At 43.8% G+C, this 18,461-nt stretch overlaps 1 long non-coding RNA gene across 1 annotated transcript in view; it reads right to left on the bottom strand.

Annotated features, from left to right (window-relative positions):
- Window positions 1-8,634, bottom strand: part of LOC140389289 (uncharacterized) — a 42,188-nt gene extending 33,554 nt beyond the window's left edge. The window contains exons 1-2 of the long non-coding RNA XR_011934322.1: window positions 8,585-8,634; window positions 4,923-5,120 (exon numbers count right to left, since the gene is read on the bottom strand). This is a non-coding gene — a long non-coding RNA (uncharacterized lncRNA). The remainder of the gene's footprint in view (window positions 1-4,922; window positions 5,121-8,584) is intronic.
- Between the last annotated feature and the right edge of the window lie 9,827 nt (window positions 8,635-18,461).

The following is an 18,461-nucleotide window of genomic DNA, read 5'->3' as shown; positions in this document are numbered from 1 at the left end:
ACCTAACCGGCTTCCTAAACCTAAACATGGAAGTGTATGTGTTTTATGAGCAGGGAGGACTCCACCTTCTCGGTGTAGGCAAGAAAATGGTGTCTGCGGCCAACGTCTGAAACAGAACTTAAATTCTCTGAAGCCCAATGTACAAGGTTGGTTTCCCTAAAGCATGTTGGGAAAGTAGGGCCTGAACCTTGTGCACGTTGGGCATGTCCGATCGGCGGGCCTGGAAGCAGATGTCCCCTGAATACTATTTCACACTTGATGGTCAATTAACGGGTGGTCAGTGTGAGAGATTTGCTGAGAAAGGCTCTGTGCGGGTGAGGCAATGGCGGAATTTAAACTCAATTAAATATCTGGGAATTAAAAGTCAAATGATGACCATGAAACCATTGTCGATTGTCGTAAAAACCCATCTGGTTCACTAATGTCCTTTTCAGGAAGGAAGTCTGCCATCCTTAACTGATCTGGCCTGCATGTGACTCCAGACCCACAGCAATGTGGTTGATTCTTATATGCCCTCTGAAATGGCCGAGCAAACCACTCAGTTGTATTCAACCTCTACTAAAACATAAAAAAGGAATGAAACCGGACGGACCTCCCAGCATCGAACCAGGCACCGGAATCAACAGCGGCAAAACCAGCCCTGTCGACCCTGCAAAGTCCTCCTTACTAACATCTGGGGGCTTGTACCAAAGTTAGGAGAGCTGTCTCATAGATTAGTTAAGTGACAGCCTGACATGGTCATATTCACAACATTATTACCATTCCTGGGTATGCCCTGTCTCACCGTCAGGACAGACCCAGCAGAGGGGTTGGCACAGAGGTATACAGTCGGGAGGGAGTTGCTCTGGGAGTCCTCAACTTTGACTCTGGAACCCATGAAGCTTCATGGCTTCAGGTGAAACATGGGCAAGGAAACCTCCTGCTGATTACCACGTACCGGACACCATCAGGTGATGAATCAGTACTGCTCCATGTTGAACACCACTTGGAGGAAGCACTGAGAGTGGCAAGGGTGCAGAATATGCTCTGGGTGGGGGACTTCAATGTCCATCACCAAGAGTGGCTTGGTAGTACCACCACAGACCGAGTTGGCCGGGTCCTAAATGACATAGCTGCTACACTGAGACTAAGTGACCATCCAGTATGAGGGAACCAACAAGAAGGAAAAACATGCTTGACCTCATCCTCACCAATCTGCCTGCTACAGATGCATCTGTCCATGATAGTATCGGTAGGAGTGACCACGCACAGTCCTTGTGGAGACAAATTCCCGTCTTCACATTGAGTATACCCTTCATCGTGTTGTGTGTCACTACTACCATGCTAAATGGGATAGACTTCGAATAGATCTAGCAACTCAAGACTGGACATCCATGAGGTGCTGTGGGCCATCTGCAAACCCATGGCCCGGCATATCCCCCACTCTACCATTACCACCAAGACACGGGAATCAGCCCTGGTTCAATGGAGAATGCAGGAGAGCAGGCCAGGAGCAACACCAGGCATACCTAAAAATGAGGTGTCAACCTGGTGAAGCTACAACACAAGACTGCTTATGTGACAAACAGCATAAGCAGCAAGTAATAGACAGAGCGAAGTGATTCCACAACAAACGTATCAGATCTTAGCTCTGTAGTCCTGCCACATCCAGCCGTGAATGGGGTGGACAATTAAACAACTCACTGGAGGAGGAGGCTCCTCAAATATTCCCATCCTCAATGATGGAGGAGCCCAGCACATATGTACGCAAGACAAGGCTGAGTCATTTGCAATAATCATCAGCCAGAAGTGCCGAGTGGATGATCCATCTCGGTCTACTCCAGAGGTCCCCGGCATCACAGATGTCAGTTATCAGCCAATACGATTAACTCCATGTGTTATCAAGAAATGACTGAAGGCAGCGGTTACTGCAACGGCTATGAGCCCTGACAATATCCCAGCAATAGTACTGAAGACTTGTGCTCCAGAACTGGCCACATCTCTAGCCAAACTGCTCCAGTACAACTACAATACTAGCACCTACTTGGCAATGTGGAACATTTCTCAGGTATGTCCTGTACACAAGAAAGAGGAGAAATCCAACCCAGCCAATTATCGTCCTATTAGTCTATTTGCTATCATCAGCAAAGTGATGGAAGGAGTCATCAACAGTGCTATCAAGCGGCACATGCTCAGCAATATCCTGCTCAGGGATGCTAAGTTCGGGTTCTGCCAAGGCTACTCAGTTCCTGACTTCATTACTGCCGTGGTTCAAACATGGATAAAAGAGCTGAATGCCAGAGGTGAAGTGGCAATAACTGCCCTTGACATCAAGGCAGCATTTGATCAAGTATGGCATCGAGGAGCCCTAGCTCAACTGGAGTCAATGGGAATCAGGGGGGAAACTCACTTAGTTGGAGTTGTACCTGGCACAAAGGAACGTGGTTGTGGTGGTTGGAGGTTAATCATCTCAGTGGAGATGCTGCCATTGGACTGGGGTGGGCACAGTAAGAAGTCTTACAACACCAGGTTATAGTCCAACACGTTTATTTGGAATCACTAGTTTTCGGAGCACAGCTCCTTCATCAGGTGAATGTCTTGGCACTCTACACCAGCATCCCCCATGACGAGGGAATTGCTGCGGCCGTCTGTGCCCATCTAAAATGGCCAATCGCAAAGGATGATGGAAATTGTGGTCAGGTTGGGACACAGACAGGACACAGCCAGTGTGGATTGCAAACAACAATTCAGACTTATGAGAAACTTGCACCTGCTAGAGGCCAGTCACAAGTCTCCCCAGAACAATGGGCTTCAGATTGAAACTTAACATTAGTAACAGACTTAGGAGCACCTATTCACCTTATTTGGAAGTGCCTACTTGCCTTGGACATTAACAACTAGGACCCGCCCAGCTATCGAGGTGCCCGCTCCTAATTGGCCAGAATCGATTAGGGTGGTTGAAATCCTATCGATCCATTGGGTCCCTACTTGGGACCGCCCAAAAGAGCGCGAAAGATCGGAGGATAAAAACTGCGCGAGCAACATTCTGTCTCTTTTGGGACTGGCTTCTGTGTACCAACTGCAGCACATCGACCAGTCAAGTTCAAGGACCTGTGACCTCCACCTGAAAGATGACACTCAGCCTAGACGAACCAGACAACCTCCAGCCCCCACACGTGGGGAACCAGATAAAGGCCTTATCTAACCTGCACAGAGCCGGTCACTTGGAAGTGAAGTAAAGGTCGTTTAAACTGCTGGATATAGTCTAATGTGTAGTAGCGTGTATTTTATCAAGTATAGAGCTAATCCTATGTTTGATAATAAACTGTGATTGTACTAAAATACTGGTTGTGTGGTCATTTGTCCAATACACGGAATGCACTCGCATATTGTGGTTATTATTAATAAAGATAGAAGTCAACAAGCCTCAGAACTCAACACCGACAACTGCCAATTTCCAGACGCAATTCTACAACTCATCCGCTTCATCCTGGATCACAACGTCTTCATCTTCGACAACAAGTTCTTCATCCAGACGCATGGAATAGCTATGGGGACCAAATTTGCACCTCAATACGCCAGCATCTTCATGTACAAGTTCGAACGAGACCTCTTCACCGCATAGGACCTTCAAACGACGTTATACACCAGATACATGGATCGCATTTTTTCCCTTTGGACCCATGGCGAAGGATCACTGAAATGACTACACAATGACATCAATAAGTTCCATCCCACCATCTGACTCACCATGGACTACTCTCCAGAATCGGTTGCATTCTTGGACACATGCATCTCCATCATGGATGGTCACCTCAGCACTTCGCTTTACCGCAGACACATGGATAACCTCATGATACTCCATTTCTCCAGCTTCCACCCTAAACACATTAAAGAAGCCATCCCCTATAGACAAGCCCTCCGTATACACAGGATCTGCTCAGACGAGGAGGAACATAACGGACATCTACAGATGCTAAAAAACGTCCTCCTAAGAACGGGATATGGTGCTCGACTTATCGATTGACAGTTCCAACGCGCCACAGCAAAAAAACGCAATGACCTCATCGGAAGACAAACCCTGGACACAACCGACAGAGTACCCTTCGTCGTCCAGTACTTCCCCAGAGTGGAGAAACCACAACATCTTCTTCGGAGTCTTCACCGCGTCATCGATGAAGACGAACATCTTGCCAATGCCATCCCCACTGCTTGCCTTCAAATAACCGCGCAACCTCAAACAGACCATTGTTTACAGCAAACTACTCAGCCTTCAGGAGAACAGTGACCACAACACAACCCTGCCATGATAACATCTGCAAGGTGAGCGAGATCATTGATATGGATACCATCATTACACGTAAGAGCACCACCCACCAGGTTCACGGAACGTACTCGTGTGACTCGGCCAACGTTGTCTACCTCATACGCTGCAGGAAAGGATGTCCCGAAGCGTGGTACATTGGCGAGACGATGCAGACGCTGCGCAGACGCTGCACCAACGTATGAATGGACATCGCGCGACAATCACCAGGCAGGAATGTTCCCTTCCAGTCGGGGAACACTTCAGCAGTCAAAGGCATTCAGCCTCTGATCTTCGGTTAAGCGTTCTCCAAGGTGGTCTTCCAGACATATGACAACATAGAATCGCCAAGCAGAAACTGATAGCCAAGTTCCGTACACATGAGTACGGCCTCAACCGGGACCTTGGATTCATGTCTCACTACATTTAACCTCCCCACCATCTGGCCTGGGCTTGCAAAATCATTCCAACTGTCCTGGCTTGAGACAATTCACACCTCTTTAACCTGTGATTATCCCTCTCTCCAGTCACACCAACTGGACCTGTAAAGACTGAATTACATACACTCATTCAAAGTATCATCTTGCATCATTGCCTTTGGCTTTACATGCTGTTTTATGTAACCTACCTCTTCACTCACCTGATGAAGGAGCTGTGCTCCAAAAGCTAGTGACTGCAAATAAACCTGTTGGACTTTAACCTGGTGTTGTAAGACTTTTTGCAAAGGAAGATGGTTGTGGTGGTTGGAGGTTGGCGGACCCCGAGAAAGATGAAGGTGCAGGTTGGCGCTTCCAACAAGCTCTCTGAAAGTGGGCAGCAGCGTCAGGGAGCTGCAGACCTGTGCAAATTAAATGAGAAGAAAACTCGCAGCAAACTGTGTCCATGCAGCACATTCAAGCACCCGATAGCAGAATTTTAAAAAAACCTCAGTTCCCCCAACAATTAAAAAAATAATATTTCGCCTGGGGCATTTCATCCATCACTGGAACGAGGTTGTAGTGAAACGGTGAAGGCTACTGGGCCGATTGGCCCATCACCAACCGTAGAAGTGGATGGGCTAATGTAAAATCACTTTCAGTTGATTCCTGAATGGGTTGTGATTTCACGTGGTGTCGAGTGGGGCATGTGCCTGCTCACAATTAGTAAAATTCTGGCCTCGGTTAATATGCAGCCTAATAGTCAGTTGTTAAAGGGCCCAATCAACAATGTGAATGTTTAAAAATATACCTTACTGATTGTGAAGCCTGGAAGAGCAGGTGTGCTCATCCCAACGCCACATTAAAACCACTGCTGGGCACCACCACCTGACTGGTTATTATGACAGGTGAGCTATGTTTTAAGGAGTATCTTAAAAAAAAATTTAGAGTGCCCATTTCTTTTTAAAGGGCAATTTAGCCTGACCAATTAACCCAGCCTGCACATCTTTGGGTTGGGGGGGGGGACTCGCACAGAAACGGGGAGAATGTACAAACTCCACATGGAGAGTGACTTGGGGCCAGGATCGAACCTGGGTCCTCAGCACCATGAGGCAGCAGTGCTAACCACTGCACCACCATGCTGCCCTAGTGATGTATGTTCAAATCCCAGTTCAGTCAGAGCGGTTACAATCTGTTTGAATGACTTTGATCAAGAATTGGTGTGAGACAAGAGCACATACTGTTGCCTGATTACATTTAACCTATCACTGCTACCAATTATGAATCCTTCACGAAAATATGATATTAGCTCATTTTCCTTATGTAACAAGGTAATAAACAATCTGAAAATTGCTGATGACATTGGCCCAATATCAACATTTAAAATAGCTTTGCAGAAACTGTTCGGGTATATGCGGAGAGTGGAAAATTTAGATTACAGATTAGCAAAAATAAGGAGTGGGATACTCCGTACCACCACACCCGTTTTCTGGGGCGGAGCACCCCCACCGGCAGTGGGAATCTCCGTCCCGGCAGCTGGCCAATGGGTTTCCCATTGTGGGCACCCCAACACCATCGGGAGATCCACGGGCGTGAGTGCACTGCCGGCAAAACGGAGGGTCCTGCCGACTGAGAATCCAGCTGAAGATATTTGGGAAGCGTTGGATGATGTATACAGTATGGCGCAATTTGCGGGCCTCATCGCACTCGACTTGCTGACACAACGAGGCTGTTGAACTCTCGCGAGACTTGCAATGCTCGAGATATCTCGCGAGATTCATCGGAACCTCGCGAGATGTCGCGATCCGGGTTTCGCCTTCGCTGGGCGAAATCCAGATATGCATATTTAAATGAGACATTAGGCCCATTTAAGTACGTTTTGCACCATATTCTCCTGGGGCCCTGGGAATTTACGGCCTCCTCAGCGAGGCCTGCACCGGCACCTAAGTACCAGTCTGCACAAACATGGACCAGGCATAACGACACCTGGAGGTCCTCCCAGGCCATTGGAGACCCCTGGGCGGTCAGGGCCAGGTCGGGGTGCCCCCCTGGCTCTCCCCTCTTCACCTTGGCACTATCAGCTTGGCATCTTGGCACTGCCATACTGGCCTGAGGGGGGTCATGCCCATGAAAGGGGAATGAGGGGGAGTATGAAAGGTGGGGCTTGAAGGGTAGGTATGAAGAGGCCCCTTAAATGCTCAGAGGGTTATGGATGGGGGTCCTGAAAGGGGAGGGGGTAACAGGGGGTGTGAGGAAGCCCGAAAAGAGGGGCCCTCAGCGACTCCATAGAGGGATATCCTCATTTAGGATGGTGCGGGTTAATGCCCATGTGTGGGGGTGGGGGTGGGGGGGGGGGGGGTTACATCTCCCGTGGGTGAGGGGTGTGTGGGACCCTCAAGCTCACTTAGAGATCGGGTCATCCTTTCAAAATGGCATCCCGATCTCTGAGGAGCTGGTCCTGCCAGTGAGTTCAGCTCCCCACTGTTGAAAACATTTCCAAATGTGGGCTTGACTGGGGAGAAAATCACCAAGGCCCAAAAGAATTACCAAGTGAGGTTGAATAGCGGTGTGGATCTCACCCAAAAAGCCGGCGATTTGGTTGAATCGTGCCCTACATTTGGAGGTGTTGTAGGTGAACAGGTAGATACATTTATTTACCGTGGTGATTTCTAACTTGCACCGAAGCAATGGAAGTGAAGAGCATGCAGTTCTGATAAGGAGTGGCCAATCCGCAAAGCCTTAGGTGGTGAATTGGGCAATGCCACAAAAGATTTACAGTTCACAGAATCGGCCCATCGAGTCTGCACCGACACATGAAGGGCCCTGACCTGCCCACCTAATCCCACTTGCCAGCACTTGGCCCATAGCCTTGAATGGCATGGCGTGTCAAGTTCACATCTAGGTACTTTTTAAAGGATGTGAGGCATCCTGCCTTTACCACCCTCCCAGACAGTGCATTCCAGACCATCACCACTCTCTGGGTAAAAAATAATTTCCTCAAATCTCCCCCTAAACCTCCCAACCCTCACTTTGAACTGTGTCCCCTCAGTTACATAATTTATGTATCAAACATTTAGAGCATGTGACTGTCTGACACAAACATAAAATGCAAAGCGTATGTGACTCAAATGTCACATTTGTTAAAAAGCAACCAATCAAAAGCAAACACAATGCAGTGCACTGCATTACCTTTTAAAAAAAGATTCCCGGAACTAATCGCATTCCTCGAAATATTACAAGGAAGCCTTTCGGCACCCATGACACTTCCCTTTCTCTGTTATTGCCATTTTAACAATATACCCCAATCTCCCTTCATTCCTGCTGCTGCTACTTTACTTCAGTTTATGACAGGTTTTCGGTTATTTGAGCCTGGCCTTGACTTCTATTCTGATTTGAAATCTGTACTCTTTCATCATCCCCTTACCTCCTGAGGATTGGCCCAAGCCTCAGTTTTCCTGCATGTACAATGCAATGTGTTGCTCAGTGCTATCCCCTAGGGCCTGTGACCCCCGCCCCCAAGGCCAGTGAGAATCCACAACACACATGTGGTCTCCACCTCAGCCTGAGACAAAGTAAGTAAGTTGCAGTAGGCACAGAGGAGGGACCAGAGAAAGGGGGAGTTGGTGTAAAGTGTGAATAAATAGGCGGACAGAGAAAGTAAAGCAGACAAGATCCCAAGACAGACAAATGAATGAATTAGTCAAGAAGAGAAAAATGAAAGATAAAACAAAAGCAAATCAGCAAACATAAAGTCAAATAAAAATAGAAAATAAACCACACAGACTGGGAGGGAGCAGAACAATGGTCATAATTTGTATTTGCAAGGAATGACACCGGGAATCAGCTGGTGATAAAGTATAATGGAACTGAATGGGTTGTGGCTTACCTCATCAAAATCCATGGAATGGGAAAGTAAGTAATCTCTTCTTGCCTTGGTTGTGCATATATTTTGCAGATAAGTGAATGTACTTGCTTCCTTTCACAATAGAAATATGTTTGAAGGCTGTGGGGTCTGGATGTGTCATTTTATAGGGGAGTCCTATGAACACTGTACTCAATATTCACAGTCTACAATCATTTTTGAATTCTTCAATCCTCACGCTGTATGGAATATTCCAGCAAGTGCACAACCAAAAACATCTCTTTATAGTTCAAGCCTTGAAATTACAGATGATATTGATGATGTCGTGATTGCTCCAAAGAAACACAAAGTTGCCCCTCCCCCATGTGGTTACAGCTGTAATTGCTGACGGGAAGGTTGAGGCGGGTCACATTAAATTTGTTCAAATGCACATGTTGACTTCTAAATTTCAGTTTATAAATCACCGTAGTATTCTATACTATTCAGAGGCAATAACCAGATGCAATGTCTGCAGGCAAACCTCCATGGAACATGTGTTCTCTGAAAGCACATATCCTGTTTCCAAAGCAATATTCACATCTGTACTTAATGTCATTGCATTATTGAACTCCAATGCAATAAATGCTTAGCTCAAATGTTAAGATAAAATTACAGATGACTTTAGCGCTGCCATCGCCAACATTAAATAAATTAACATTCAGTTAATCACTTTTTTCATGGCTTATTTCATTTTAAGGGGGGAAGAAACACTTTATTAAACATTAGCGGAGGTGCATATCTCAATTGTAAATCTACCCTTGATGTTCTGCAACTAATGCTTCTGTTATTCTAAACATGGGTCGGAGTTTGAAACTGATGCAGGAAGCTCTCTGTAATATGATGCCATTGAACTAAATGTGTAATAGCTTTGCATCTGGATTTGTGTCCTACCTCAGCGGCAGTCACAGCTGAGAACAGCCAAAGATGTTTACTCTGAAATCCAGTTTCACTCAATAACTTCACATTTCCTCATTTTGAGTGCACTGGAGTCTGCAACAATAAAGGCTGTTGTACCAATTTAAAACAAGATGAAACGTCAAGTTAGAATTAGCACCGAACGTGTACATTTTTCTAACATATGGCAAGTTCTTCATCACGTCTGGGCTGTGAGAATCATATTGGGGGAGGGGATGGGAAAGCTCCTTCTAATGGCTACTGGAATAATATTGGTACAGGCTTGTGGTGTGCTCTTTTAATGGGTGCACTGTGCAGTGTTAGTGCAGAGGAAGAAGGATATTAAAAAGAGCAAAAAATAATTTGAGCAGAATATTTTAAAACAAAACAAATTGAAATTTGGAAACCAAAACTCAAACAAGTGCTCTGATTCAAAATCCCGATAGATAACATAATTTAAAATCAAAGCTAACTTTTGTCTTGTAAATCTTTAATGAGTTGCAGTGTGCTTCATTACAGAATGTATTATTCAGAGCTAAAATGTGACAATATGAGTGTATGTCCTACACATGCATTTTAACAGAAGTGTGTGATTCAATGAAAGTTCAATGATTTGACTTATAAATATACTTTTCGGTTAATCCATTAAATTAATTAGCACTAAATAATATCTGAAACACAGGAAAATGGAAGTGTCCATAATAATTACTACCTAATCAATCACTGACTGCTGTGATTCAGGATATCCTGGATTAGACTATATTGTTTCAGCCTGGTGCTCAATTGATTTCTGTCCAATGACAGGGAAAGTGAGGAAAAGTTTCTGTGTTTGTAAATCAAAGTAATCAAAGCTAATAAAACTAGAAAATACTTGTCCATTTTGTAAAATAATTTTTAGTTGTGTCTTTTTCTCAAGTTTTAAAGGTCCTGCATTTCCTGTTGTTGCTTCACTGTAGCTTTTTTTTAATAAACATTTTACTGAGGTATTTTTGGTATGGTAACAACAACAAAATAAAAAATATACATGGAACCATAAACATAGTGCAAAAGCCTATTACCTTTCGTACAGGTCCCACCCTTATTACCCCCCTACTCTAACCTAAACTACTCCTCCCTGTCTGCTGACGATTAATTTTCCGCAAAGAAGTCGCCGAACGGTTGCCACCTCCGGGTGAACCCTAACAGTGAACCTCTCAAGGCGAACTTAATTTTCTCCATACAAAGACATCTGCAAAAGTTGTGGTGGTATGGTGACAGAAAGTGCAAGGTAATATTTTATTTTTAAAATGTTTTTTATTGGGTTTTTGAACATAGTATATTTATAGTTACGTACACAGAATGAAATATTAAAAAACCAAACTGGTGGGATATTGTACACCAGCTCAAAAACAGCAACTCTGTACAGTTAGCAATATTATGTTTAACAAATAAGTATGTTAGACATTTTAGTTGCTGTGAAATGAAGTTTTTTATTGGGTTTTTGAACATAGTATATTTATAGTTATGTACACAGAATGAAATATTAAAAAACCAAACTGGTGGGATATTGTACACCAGCTCAAAAACAGCAACTCTGTACAGTTAGCAATATTATGTTTAACAAATAAGTATGTTAGACATTTTAGTTGCTGTGAAATGAAGTCTAAAGTTCTTGTTCCTTTTCACCAAACACCATTTATTTCACTTCCACAGCCTCTGCACAAAACTCTTAACAACACACCACCTGACAGAGACCACCTGAAGCCCCATTACATATCAGTGTCAATTAATGGATACTTAACATAAATGAGACAACTAATTGCAATGTCTCTTAACCCATTACTTAACAGTCTCCCCTTCCTTGGAGAAAAAAAATAATTAGGTGAAAACAAAATTTCAAGAAACTCAAAAACACACACATGATGTCCCCCCCTTTTTTTTTGGTTTGGAGGAGAAAGAAAAAAAAAACAGTCACAGAAACAAGCGCCCTTCATTAACAATATCCGAAAGCCTCTGTGAACTTGCCCCTCTTTTCGTAAAACAGTCTGACAGTTGATAGCTCCTGTCGACCCATTTAATTTTTGTTATTTCCCCTCTGTCCAACATCTGCTTCAAACTTGCGATGTCTATCCATAATCTCTTTTCATTGACACTTTTTGTAGAGTGCACATTTTCCCACAGGTTTATTGTCAATGTGACAGTCAATAGGTATATTACCCAAATCCCCTAATCCCAAAATTTCTGTCAATATCATACTTATATAAAAAGCCATATCCACCGCCTCTACAAGGCTTAACGTCTCAGCAGCCAAAGTGCTTTTTACCACTCCCCTTATTTTCTTTGTTTCCCACACATGTGGGCAACATTTACCCTTGTTCCCCAAAAGGAAAATTATAAAACCTCCTGTGCTTGAAACCCCATCACATAAATTTGCGTAGGAAGCATCACTATAAACTATGAGTTTCAAGTGCTTAAGGTCACCTAAAACCGAGAACTTCAAAACTCACTCCTGCATTTTTAGTTTGGCCAACGCTTTATTTGCTCTTATTATGTCTTCCACTTTGGGATCATTCATTTTTGTACTCAACTCTAAAACATCAAAACTCACGTCTGGTCTAGTCTGTCTACCTAACCAGTTCAGTTGCCTAATTAAACTTCGCAGTTGCTCTTTTTCTATCTTTGAAACCATTGCATCTTTTTGTGAAACTCGGCCACGACTAATTGCTATTGGGGTGATGCTTTCCAAATAAGATTGGTGACGTAAAGTTGCCCCTAACTTAGTCTGTCCAATTTCCAGTCCAATATATTTAAATGCACCGGAAGCCTGGCTTCCAACCCTGAATTCATACCTCAGACCAGAGATTACAATAGCTTCAAAATCACTAGTCCCACCCCACAAAAAATCATCGACATGCATCATAAAAATGCCAGAAAGATTTCCTTTATAGTGCCAGTAAAACATTGCAGGATCTGCTTTCAACTGGCAACAGCCTAACTTTAACAAAACTGACCTTACCGAAAAATACCAGACTCTAGATGCATCATTTAATCCATATACACATTTGTTCAACTTCCAGAGTACCCCTTCTGTGTTAGCTGCTTCTTTAGGAGGACGGAGAAAAATGTCTCTCTGGAGCTGATGCCCCTGCTGATGCCCCTGCTGGGCAGCACGGTAGCACAAGTGATTAGCACTGTGGCTTCACAGCGCCAGGGTCCCAGGTTCGATTCCCCGCTGGGTCACTGTCTGTGCGGAGTTTGCACGTTCTCCCCGTGTGTGCGTGGGTTTCCTCCGGGTGCTCCGGTTTCCTCCCACAGTCCAAAGACGTGCAGGTTAGGTGGATTGGCCATGCTAAATTACCCGTAGTGTCCATAAGGGTTGGGAGGGGTTATTGGGTTGCGGGGATAAGGTGGAAGTGAGGGATTAATGTGGGTCGGTGCAGACTCGATGGGCCGAATGGCCTCCTTCTGCACTGTATGTTCTATGTAATAAAAAGGCAGCTTTTATATCTATAGATTTGCATTCCCATGCCTTTGTGGCTAATAGAGCCAAGAAGATCTTTAAAATAACCTTTCCTGCTGTAGGTGAATCTACCCTTAAATCCTGATCTTCTAAGTTTTCTTCAAATCTCCTTGCCACGAGCCTGGCCTTTACCTTATAAGTTCAATCCGGAAGAACCTTTTCCGTGAAAATCCATCTGTGGGATAGAGCTCTTTGTCCCCTATCCGGTACTTCCGTGTATACCCCAAATTCACTCCAACTATGCAATTCTTGCTGTTTAGCTTCTTTAATAACTTTTTCATCTAATTTATTTGAAGCCACCAAAATCTCACGTGCATGTGGGCTTCTACTCCTATTAGTATTCATAGTCTTACTCATGTTCCGAGATCTTGATAAACTACGTCCCCTCTCCCGCCTGGTATCTCGTTCTGTACTGCTACTGCTTGATCTTTCCCTTCTGCTGTGGGATGTCCTTTCAATCGTTCTCGACCTTTTCCTGCGGACCTGTTCACTATCCAATGTACTATCTGAACTGGCACTGCGTTTCTGTGCCCTCCATTTTTGAACTTCGTTTTCCCAATCCATTGTCTTGACTCCTTCCCCTGAATGCTGTACATTCAACCAATGTTTATACTTTCCAGTGGCCTTCCCTGCTCTACTAATAACAGTTGCATCCTTCCATTGACTAGACCCTTCAGGCAAGTATGTCACTTTTGTACCAACATTTGGCAGTTGCCCTTTCGGAAAAATGGCCTGTTTTAATTCACCAGAAGTGTTGTGTTCCTCCACAGAAACCCTGTCTATATCAGTTAATTGGTCCTCATAGTTCTGTAACACATGCGTACCAGATGACTCTGGTTCCTCGTCATGTCTGTCTGCTCTGTCTAGAAAATTTGTAATCTGTACCCATTATTCTTGATGAATGGACCCTAACAGTTTGATTACCATGTTGCAAAATAATTGTTTTGCCATCTATGCCTATGATCTTCCCTGGGCCTTTCCATTCATTAGAATTGTCTCTCTTATAGTATACTATGTCTCTTTGCTGAAAAACGGCATCTGAAGGCTGTACATTATGTCTTAAAGCTCTGCGAATTCTTTCAGAGACTTCTGCTTCCAAAAAAGCTTTTCTACTGCTATGTAATGCATTTAAATGTTCAGCAAAGCCAGAGCTAATTGTAGTCCCCTCCCAAGCTGGAGGCTGGTCATCCAAAATGGACAGAATTTTAGGATTTCTACCAAACACTAATTGATAAGGACTATAGCCCCCAACCATCTGCAATGAATTCTTTGCATGTACTGCCCATGCTAAAGCTGAATTTAGCCTGCAATTTGGTCGATCTGCCAAAATTTTCCGAAGCATGTCATCGATGACAGCATGATTTATTTCACAGACACCATTACTAAATGGGCTTTCTGCAGCCGTATTCTTAACTCTGATATTCATGTTTTCACACATATCCCAAAACTCATCATTAGCAAATTCTCCCCCATTGTCCGTAAGGAATTTTGCCAGTGGACCCATTCCTGTCCCTATCCATTTTTCCACGATTTGATCCAGAATTACTCTCTTTTCTTTACTTCGTACAATCGTTGATTGATTAAATCTGGTTGCTAAATCTACAAAAATATATTATTTGCTTTATCCCAGATCTTAAGGTCCATAGCCACAATGTCGTTAAAATCCCTGGCCAAAGGTAGGGTTACTATCGATCGTGCTGGTGTCCTTCTGTACTTCCTACAAACTTCACAGCGGTCACTAACCTGTTCTATCAGTTTAGTATAGTCGTCATCCCTTACCCCTACATCCTTTAATACATTTTTCAGCCTCCGAGGAGACGGATGTGCAAATTGCCTATGCAGTTTTAATACCACAAGCTTTTTATCAGCTAAAGTCCCATTTTCAACTGCCATTAACACATCCTTAACCACTCTACTTGAAATATTATTTGTCAGGAATGGAATACAATAGTGTCCTGACTGTGTAAATTGTAAGTCCACAGTCTTTCCAAAAACTGTTGCCTTATCCTGTTCCATATCCAGTTTCATGTGTGCTTTCTTCATCGATGGTTTGCTCAGAAGCAAAGGTATCTCACTTGATACAACATCCGTGCTAATGAAATGATTCACTCTGGCAATATTGCAAGGGATCACCACTCTTTTCAGTGACTTCAGAGTATTATCATCCCCAAACCTGAAACTTGTGGAACTTTCAAATTCCTTAACCTTGTTACGATTTTCAGCATTCAAAGAGTCCAGGTAACATTTTAACCAGTCAATTTCACACACAGAAGATGTGCAGCCACTGTCCAATACAGCACAGTTGAAGGATTCTGCAACCAACACCCTCATTACTGGTGTAAAACTGCTTGTCAATAGGACAATGCCTTCTTTCTGGTCACTATCTTTTTCCTCTTCTGACTCTTCCGTGTCATGTGTCGCTTCAAACACTCTATCATAACGAGTTGGACAGTTGAAAGCATAATGGTATTGAGAGTCACATCGAAAACATCGATTTATCATGGCCCGTGCATTTCTGGGGTTCATCTTCCTATTGTAGGTTCTAACTGGGTTTCTGTCTTCATAATTTCCTTGTCTCGGTCTCCATCTATAGTCTTGAGCCCTGTTTGTAGCCATACGATTTCGCCATCCTGTTACTAGTGTATCTTCCATATTCTGCCTTATTGCAGGCTGACATATTTGGGTCATCAGAGCCATCGGAATCGAATGTTTCCCCAGAAACTTTTGTAAAGCTTTTGTCATCTGTTCGAATAAGGTATCCTTATCAGTAAACTGAACTCCTGTCAAAACCAGGAGCCTATCCATGTTGCTCACTCTGGCACAGTCAAGTAATTTAGAGGCCAACACAGACTGTGGAAATTCCAAATTGTGTTTCTGCAGCCTTTTATATTGTCTGCCAAATTCCATTATATAGTCTTCCATGGAGATATCCTCCATTTTCCGGAACTTATCAAAATCCGACCATGCTTCATACGCACTTAACAAGTCATCTTATAAATCTTATCCATATAATGTAATAAAGTCTCCAGACCTTCTTCTGAGTCTAACTCTTCCAATTCCAGCTCAGAAAGCACTTTGTTTTGGATTTTACTGCCATATGCTAGAGAAAGAGCCAATGCCAGACCTTGTTTTCTCTTTCCCAAAGCAGTTACTTTAGTCCACATAACTACTGCACTTCTCCATTGGTCGTACGATTCCCTTTCAGAAAATAAGGGAGGATAGTCATATCCAGCCATCTTTATCCTGAGTTCAGCCATGTATCTTTTTTTTTTCCTTCTCACTCACTTCTTGGTTTGATCAGGAAAAGTTGTATCTTTCAAACCTTCACATTTGCACAGTAACCATCCTCTGCTACCATTGTTATACGTTTTAGTTGCTGTGAAATGAAGAGTCTAAAGTTTTTGTTCCTGTTCACCAAACACCATTTATTTCACTTCCACAGCCTCTGCACAAAACTCTTAACAATGCACCACCTGACAGAGGCCACCTGAAGCCCCTTTACATATCAGTGTCAATTAATGGATACTTAACATAAATGAGACAACTAATTGCAATGTCTCTTAACCCATTACTTAACAAAGTAGACACCTGTTTGTGGGGGGATGGGGGGGGGGTGGAAACTGGGGAGGTATATGTACATTTGGATGCCGGAGAAACAATTCAGTAGTTATGTCCAATACAAAGAGGGCAATTCGACAATGGATCTGGTGTTGGCGTTGTTACTTGCTTCTCCTGGACGGTTTTCGCTGCCGTTGTTGCTGCGCGTTCACCTCCGCTCCAGCCGTTCGTCCCGTCTTTCTCCCGTATTTTCTTGCTCTCGGTTACTGTATTTGCCGAGTTTGTTGTCGTTTCCCATGCTCTCCTTCCGGCTTTAATTCCCCCCCCGCCTCCCTCCCCCTCTCTGGTTCCTCTCTATTGTTCCCTGTCTCCTCCCTCTTCCCCCTTCCCCCCCCCCCCCTCCCCACTTCTGCAACCCTCCCCCTCCCCCTCCTTCTGTGGTTCACCGTTCTTTTTTCTCCGAGGTTTAGCTGTTTCCACCCCCCCCAGTCTTTCCCTCCATCTCACGCCTTGGATTCTACGGCGGGTGATCAGGGAGGCAAGGACAACAGCGTCCGCCCTCCTCCCCATGATTGGATCTGGCTGGGTGTGCAAGGTAATTTAGCTAAGTTCAAGAATCAACAGAAAGTTTGTCCCTTTTATTTTTAGTTTGATTAGATTGCCATTTTTCCCTAACATTCCTTTCTATTAAATCTCTCCACACCAGCCATAATCCCATAAACAAGGGGAATAACTTCTGTGTTGCTTTGTGTAACCTAATTAAATATACTCAAAAACAATACAATTATCATTTTGCTACTTCTGGAGAGACATAAATCAATTCTTGTAAGCAGCAAGGAGGGAGGTCTTTGGCAATGCAATACCTAAAATATCCACAAGGTCCTCACCTTTTTTTATTTCTGTTCTCCATGGGATGTGGGCATTGCTGGATGGGTCGTCATTTATTGCCCATCCCTAATTGTCCTTGAAGAAGCATTTTAAGAGTCAACCACATTGCTGTGGACCTGGAGTCACATGATATCAGATTTCCGGCCCTAAAGGACATTTGTGAACCAAATGATTATTTTTACAACAATTGACGATGGTTTCATGGTCATTATTAGACCTTTCATTTCAGTTTAAAAAAAAAATTAAATCCAAATTTCACCATCGGCTGCGGTGGGATTTGAACCTGGGTCTTTAAATCAGGTCTCTACAATATTAATCCATTGCATCACTACTTCCTCTGTAGGAAGCATGCTAATTGTTGCCACCCAGCTCCATGCTTGGGAAGAGAATCCAAATGCACAATTGAAGGACAACAGTGGCATACACACCAACCTAGATAACGAGCAAATGGTGCCACAGCCCTTATTTCAAGAACAGACCATACATGTAAGAAGTGGTTATTAGTAAATCTACTATGTTGGTACACAGTAATTGGGAACATATACTCTCTCTTCCACCTGTGGTCTTTGTATTGCAGTTCCTCCATCTTACCCTTTCTCCCTTTCTCGTCTGATTCACTCTCCCTAATTATTCATTTTGTTTGGCACTCTCTGTCTTCTGCCTTTTCTGTTTTTATTCCCCTTTTGCGTGGGAGTAGGTGGCACAATGTGGCATGGAAAAGAGTCAGCAATGGCTGCAGTCTACATTTGGGATGGTGGCTGTGGGAGAGTGTGGCTGTCAGCAGCTCTCTTCTCATCCCCTCCCTCTTTCCCACTCCTTTGCTGTTGTTGCATTCTTATCTGTGTCACTTTTCCCCTACTCTCTGTCCTTTCTTTTCCACTCCATCATTTCATCCCTCTCTATTACCTTTGAAGTACCCAGTCAATTACTATAATCCCCATCTCCACTAGTCGCCCCCCAACCACCCCTCCCCCACTCCTTGACTCCATCATGACTAATGTCTGCACATTGTACACCATATTG

The sequence above is a fragment of the Scyliorhinus torazame genome, chromosome 14 (genome assembly GCF_047496885.1).
Source record: "Scyliorhinus torazame isolate Kashiwa2021f chromosome 14, sScyTor2.1, whole genome shotgun sequence".
Taxonomy (NCBI): domain Eukaryota; kingdom Metazoa; phylum Chordata; class Chondrichthyes; order Carcharhiniformes; family Scyliorhinidae; genus Scyliorhinus; species Scyliorhinus torazame.
Note: the sequence above shows the minus strand (reverse complement) of the source record. Positions and strands in the feature narration are given on the sequence as shown.